Genomic DNA, 6,420 nt, shown 5'->3' on the forward strand with positions numbered 1-6,420 from the left:
CAGATGATTTTGTTGACGGTACAGTAAATTACAGTAAAGTTATTGACTGTTATTCATTATGAAAATTCATAAAAAATACGATTTATTATTCTTTTTCAAAAACAACTGCTGTGCTATAACTATCTGGCCTGCGGTGACGTGTCAGATGAGTTTGGTGACGGTACAGTCAATTACAGTAAAGTTATTGACTGTTATTCATTATGAAAATTCATAAAAAATACGATTTATTATTCTTTTTCGAAAACAACTGCTGTGCTATAACTATCTGGCCAGCGGTGACGTGTCAGCTGAGTTTGGTGATGGTACAGTAAATTACAGTAAAGTTATTAAATATTGTTTCTTTATGAAAATTCATAAAAAATACGATTTATTATTATTTTTCGAAAACAACTGCTGTGCTATAACTATCTGGGCAGCGGCGACGTGTCAGCTGAGTTTGGTGATGGTACAGTAAATTACAGTAAAGTTATTAAATATTGTTCATTATGAAAATTCATAAAAAATACGATTTATTATTCTTTTTCAAAAACAACTGCTGTGCTATAACTATCTGGGCAGCGGCGACGTGTCAGCTGAGTTTGGTGATGGTACACTGAATTACAGTAAAGTTATTAAATATTGTTCATTATGAAAATTCATAAAAAATATTATTTATTATTCTTTTTCAAAAACAACTGCTGTGCTATAACTATCTGGCCAGCGGTGACGTGTCAGATGAGTTTGGTGACGGTACAGTCAATTACAGTAAAGTTATTGACTGTTATTCATTATGAAAATTCATAAAAAATATTATTATTTTTATTATTTTTCAAAAACAACTGCTGTGCTATAACTATCTGGGCAGTGGCGACGTGTCAGCTGAGTTTGGTGATGGTACAGTAAATTACAGTGAAGTTATTGAATATTGTTCATTATGAAAAATCATAAAAAATATTATTTTTTTATTATTTTTCAAAAACAACTGCTGTGCTATAACTATCTGGGCAGTGGCGACGTGTCAGCTGAGTTTGGTGATGGTACAGTGAATTACAGTAAAGTTATTGAATTTTGTTCATAAAAATGTATGATTTGTAAATGTGTTATAACTAAGCTCTTGTAGCAAATATGTAGTAACGCATTTTGGGGTTTTGCACTTTTTTTTAACTATTTGTACTATTTTAACAAGTAAGGTATATTTTTTTATTTTTTTAAATTAATTTTCTTAAAGAATATTATTCAATAACTTCACTGTAATTTACTGTACCATCACCAAACTCAGCTGACACGTCGCCGCTGCCCAGATAGCTATAGCACAGCAGTTGTTTTGGGAAAATAATAATAAATCATATTTTTTATGAATTTTCATAATGAACAATATTCAATAACTTTACTGTAATTCACTTTACCATCACCAAACTCAGCTGACACGTCGCCGCTGGCAAGATAGTTATAGCACAGCAGTTGTTTTGGGAAAATAATAATAAATCATATTTTTTATGAATTTTCATAATGAACAATATTCAATAACTTTACTGTAATTCACTGTACCATCACCAAACTCAGCTGACACGTCGCCGCTGTCCAGATAGTTATAGCACAGCAGTTGTTTTTGAAAAAGAATAATAAATCGTATTTTTTATGAATTTTCATAATGAATAACAGTCAATAACTTTACTGTAATTTACTGTACCGTCACCAAACTCAGCTGACACGTCGCCGCTGGCCAGATAGTTATAGCACAGAAGTTGTTTTGGGAAAATAATAATAAATCGTATTTTTTATGAATTTTCATAATGAATAACAGTCAATAACTTTACTGTAATTTACTGTACCGTCACCAAACTCAGCTGACACGTCGCCGCTGGCCAGATAGTTATAGCACAGAAGTTGTTTTGGGAAAATAATAATAAATCATATTTTTTATGAATTTTCATAATGAACAATATTCAATAACTTTACTGTAATTCACTGTACCATCACCAAACTCAGCTGACACGTCACCACTGGCAAGATAGTTATAGCACAGCAGTTGTTTTTGAAAAAGAATAATAAATCGTATTTTTTATGAATTTTCATAATGAATAACAGTCAATAACTTCACTGTAATTTACTGTACCATCACCAAACTCAGCTGACACGTCGCCGCTGCCCAGATAGTTATAGCACAGCAGTTGTTTTTGAAAAAGAATATTGAATCATATTTTTTATGATTTTTTCATAATGAACAATATTCAAAAACTTCACTGTAATTGACTGTACCATCACCAAACTCCTGTGACACGTCGCCGCTGTAGTGTAATGGCTTAGCTGGTAAACATTTGCACCCTTTGCATTAAGTACAGCTCTTATATTGCACTCAATTGTCTGAAAAGGGTGATAAAGCATTGCAATTGTTCAATTTATTTCAATTAGTAGCCTACATACAATGGAAATATGTATTGATCTTTAATTTTTATATTATATTTTATTCCTTTCATATTTATTTATATTGAAACACTAAACAGTATGCAGAGTAATATTCTCTGTACCTATTACTTAGAGAAACCACTTGTTATCAGTGTGTTTAGAACATTTTTTGGATTAGAGTTAGCTCCAACCTCTGCGTGTGTGTTATTTCTCTGGTGTGTTTTGTGTGTGTGCTGAATGCTCAGTGCAGGTCCAGTAGCCTATTGGAGATTTTTGCAGACAATGACAGGAATGAAGACTTCTTTCTGTGACTATACAGATTATTTCTATTAAGTGTAATAAATGTGCTATTAAATATAATGAAATCTAGAGTTTTTTTTAAAGTTTAATTTGATTGTTATGAAAATGCACAGATACAGTGGGTACGGAAAGTATTCAGCCCCTCTTAAATTTTTGTCACGGGTACAGAGCGTGACTGTGACTGAAGTGAAGGGCAGGTGGACAGGTGAATCAGGTCTGGGTGAGGGATGTGGGAATCGTTGGAGAGATCGCTGGATATAGACAATGGACAGTTCGCTGGAGACACCATGTATTCTAACTCCTCAATCTCTACCTTGTCTTCATCCCAATCCTTTCTCTTGTCCTGGTACTCATCTTCCTCTCCATCATATGCAGGCATTTTTCTGACTTTCTTTGTGTTGCTTTAAATTGTTCCTTTTTTACACAAGATCAGCCCAAAGATGCCTGTGTTAACTGTATATGGTCATATGAATGAAAGAACATCAACACCTGAAAAAATTTCTAGATGAAAATCAGAAAATCTGATTCATAAAATTATATATTTGCAAACCTTCAATCAGCTGTTTCACAGTATGAAATAATAAAATGCAGGGGATATATTTGTTTCAATTCACAATATGGACAGCTGTCTATCTTGACTTTAGCCTGTAAGGTTAGGTTTAGAACATGCTGTTATCTGTTCTGACAATCAGTGTTAAAGCACTGCTACATTTGGCAGTAAAAATCCATTGGTGTGGTCTTGGTTGAGCTTGTGTGCAAAAAAAGTTTAAGCATTATACATTTTTGTTAACTATATGCATTTTGTGTCAAAGCAACAAGAAATGTGTTATTTGTATAGCCCACACAGACAGATGTTTTGCTAACTGAGTTAAGATTTTAGGAAATTTGTTAAATGTATTGTCATAGCAAATGTAAAAAACTGTAACTCAGGTACTGTCCATTTCTTCTGATCATCTTTGAGATGTTCTACACTTTCATTTGAGTCCAGTTGTGTTTGATTGGACTTTATTAGGAAAGCCTGTAAATAAAAAAAACTGTAAATGATTTTAGCAAATTACTGAAATATAACAAAGAGTGAAATATGTAAGGGGGGGTCTGAATACTTTCCGTACCCACTGTATATTACTTATGTTTCTAAGCAAGCAGATCTCGTTCCTCATTGACTATCATGTTTCATCATGACTATCACCATCATGTTTTCCCAACTATGGCAGTCTATGGGGCCCAAGACAAGCGTAGTTACAAACATTCTTCCAAATCACTTTCTTTCTTTTCAACAGAATAAAAATTAAAACCACATAACATATTTTAACAAATCCTTACGTAATGTTCTACTAAAGAGGAGAAATAAGTGACATGAAAAAAAAAAAAAAAAAATTATATATATATATACACACAGTCCCTGACAAAAGTCTTGTCGCTTGTGTACAAATTGACCTAAAGTGCCGCTGAAATATATTTCTAATCAAGATTTGTTTTACAAGAAATGGTTCGTTTTAATCCCACCAGCTTTTGTGATAATGTTTCAGTGAAAAACTAAACTTTCAAAAAGTATTCTAATATTCATAGCTTGGTAAAGCCCATTGAGTCAATTTTTGCAAAGACATAAGTGTTGTCACCTTGTCATATGAGCTTCACCTGTGACTAATAATGGATCAATTAGGTCTCAAGTGTGTATAAAAAGAACCCCAGTACGCTAGACCTTCACATCAACTGCAACTAGACCTCTGCAAACATGCCTAAGATTCACCCTGAGACTAAAGTTTTGATTATCAAGAGGCTGAAGACCAGATCCACTGCTGATGTGGCAGACACCTTCAATGTGTCTCAGCGTCAAGTACAGAGGATAAAAAAAGATTTGAAGAGACTGGAGACGTTTTTGACAAGCCCAGGTCAGGCAGACCCCACAAGACAACTGCTCGAGAGGACCGTTTGTTGGCTCAAAAATCCAAGGCCAGCCCATTTTCCACTGCAGCAGAGCTCCACAAGACCTGGTCACCTGAAGTCCCTGTGTCAACCAGAACAGTTTGTCGGATTCTGTCTCGAAATGGCCTCCATGGTCGAATCAGTGCCCAGAAGCCAGCACTAAACAAAAGACAATTGAAAAACCGTGTGGCATTTGCCAAGGCCCACAGCCTGCTAAAAGGATAGACGCTGGAAAAGTGGCAGAAGGTGGATTTTTCAGATGAATCTTCTGTTGAATTACACCACAGTCGCCGCAAATATTGCAGGAGACCTACTGGAGCCAGAATGGATCCAAGATTCACCCAGAAAACAGTGAAGTTTGGTGGCGGAAAAATCATGGTCTGGGGTTACATCCAGCAGGGGCGTCGGACTGGGGGGATAAAGGGTACTGAGTAACCAGGGCCCAAGGCAGGAAAGTCCATTTTCTATACATACACATACATGGTACGGGGGCCCAGCAAGATGGTTTGTACCCACTACCCAGGGCCCAAAATTTGGTGCTACGCCCCTGACATCCAGTATGGGGGTGTGCGAGAGATCTGCAGGGTGGAAGGCAACATCAATAGTCTAAAATACCAAGAAATCTTAGCTACCTCTTATATTCCCAACCATAAAAGAGGCCAAATTCTGCAGCAGGACGGTGCTCCATCGCATACTTCCATCTCCACATCAAAGTTCCTCAGGCGAAGAAGATCAAGATGCTCCAGGATCGGCCAGCCCAGTCACCAGACATGAACATCATTGAGCATATGTGGGGTAGGATGAAAGAGGACGCATGGAAGACGAAACCAAAGAATATTGATGAACTCTGGGAGGCATGCAAGACTGCTTTCTTAGCTATTCCTGATGACTTCATCAATAAATTGTATGAATCCTTGCCAAACCGCATGGATGCAGTCCTTCAAGCTCATGGAAGTCATACAAGATATTAAATTTGGATCTCACAGCACCACAACTTAATTTGCTGACATATTTTTGTATTTGCAGTAAATTTGTTCAATTTCTGTATAGGCGACAACTTTTGTCTTGCCAAAATTTGACCTTTCTGTCTTGATTAAATGGTAAATATTTTTTCTGTGAAAATTATTTATTTCAGTGCATTAAACATCATTTGGGAGGGTTTTAGCTTTTCATATGAGCCATTTCTAACACCAATGAATTAATTAAAAGTCAGGTTAATATCAGGTATTTCTAGAAAATAGACAAGCGACAAGACTTTTGTCAGGGACTGTGTATATATATATATTTCCCCACTGAACAATCTTTAATATTTATAACAACAGCAAATCTATTTATTTGTATAAACCATGCAGGTCATTCTTTAGGTTTTTTTTTTTTAAATATTTTTTTGAGTATTTCAAGTATAGGAATATAAACAAATTTTAACAACAACATAAATGGAGCAAAAAAAGAACAGAAAATGCCAAACTAAATGCATGAAGAGCCAGTGATAATATAAATTACATTATATAAAACATCTCAAGAGGCACTTATTAAAAATCAGGCAAAATGTCACAAAACATACAGTCACATGTAAATTGTAGGAAAAAAAAAAAAAAAAATTGCATTGCTGGAGGTATTGTATCCAAGTCAAGTAATACTTATAGACAAAAAATAAAATGGCTATTTATGTAAAACAAATTATCTAGTAAAATAAATAGATTTATTAGAAAATATTTATTCAAAATATAATTTTTATAACATTATAAAAACAAAACATCCTTCTACAACCAAGTAAAAATGTATGAAAGAATAAATAAACAGTATTTC

This window comes from Pseudorasbora parva, chromosome 6 (genome assembly GCF_024679245.1).
Source record: "Pseudorasbora parva isolate DD20220531a chromosome 6, ASM2467924v1, whole genome shotgun sequence".
Taxonomy (NCBI): domain Eukaryota; kingdom Metazoa; phylum Chordata; class Actinopteri; order Cypriniformes; family Gobionidae; genus Pseudorasbora; species Pseudorasbora parva.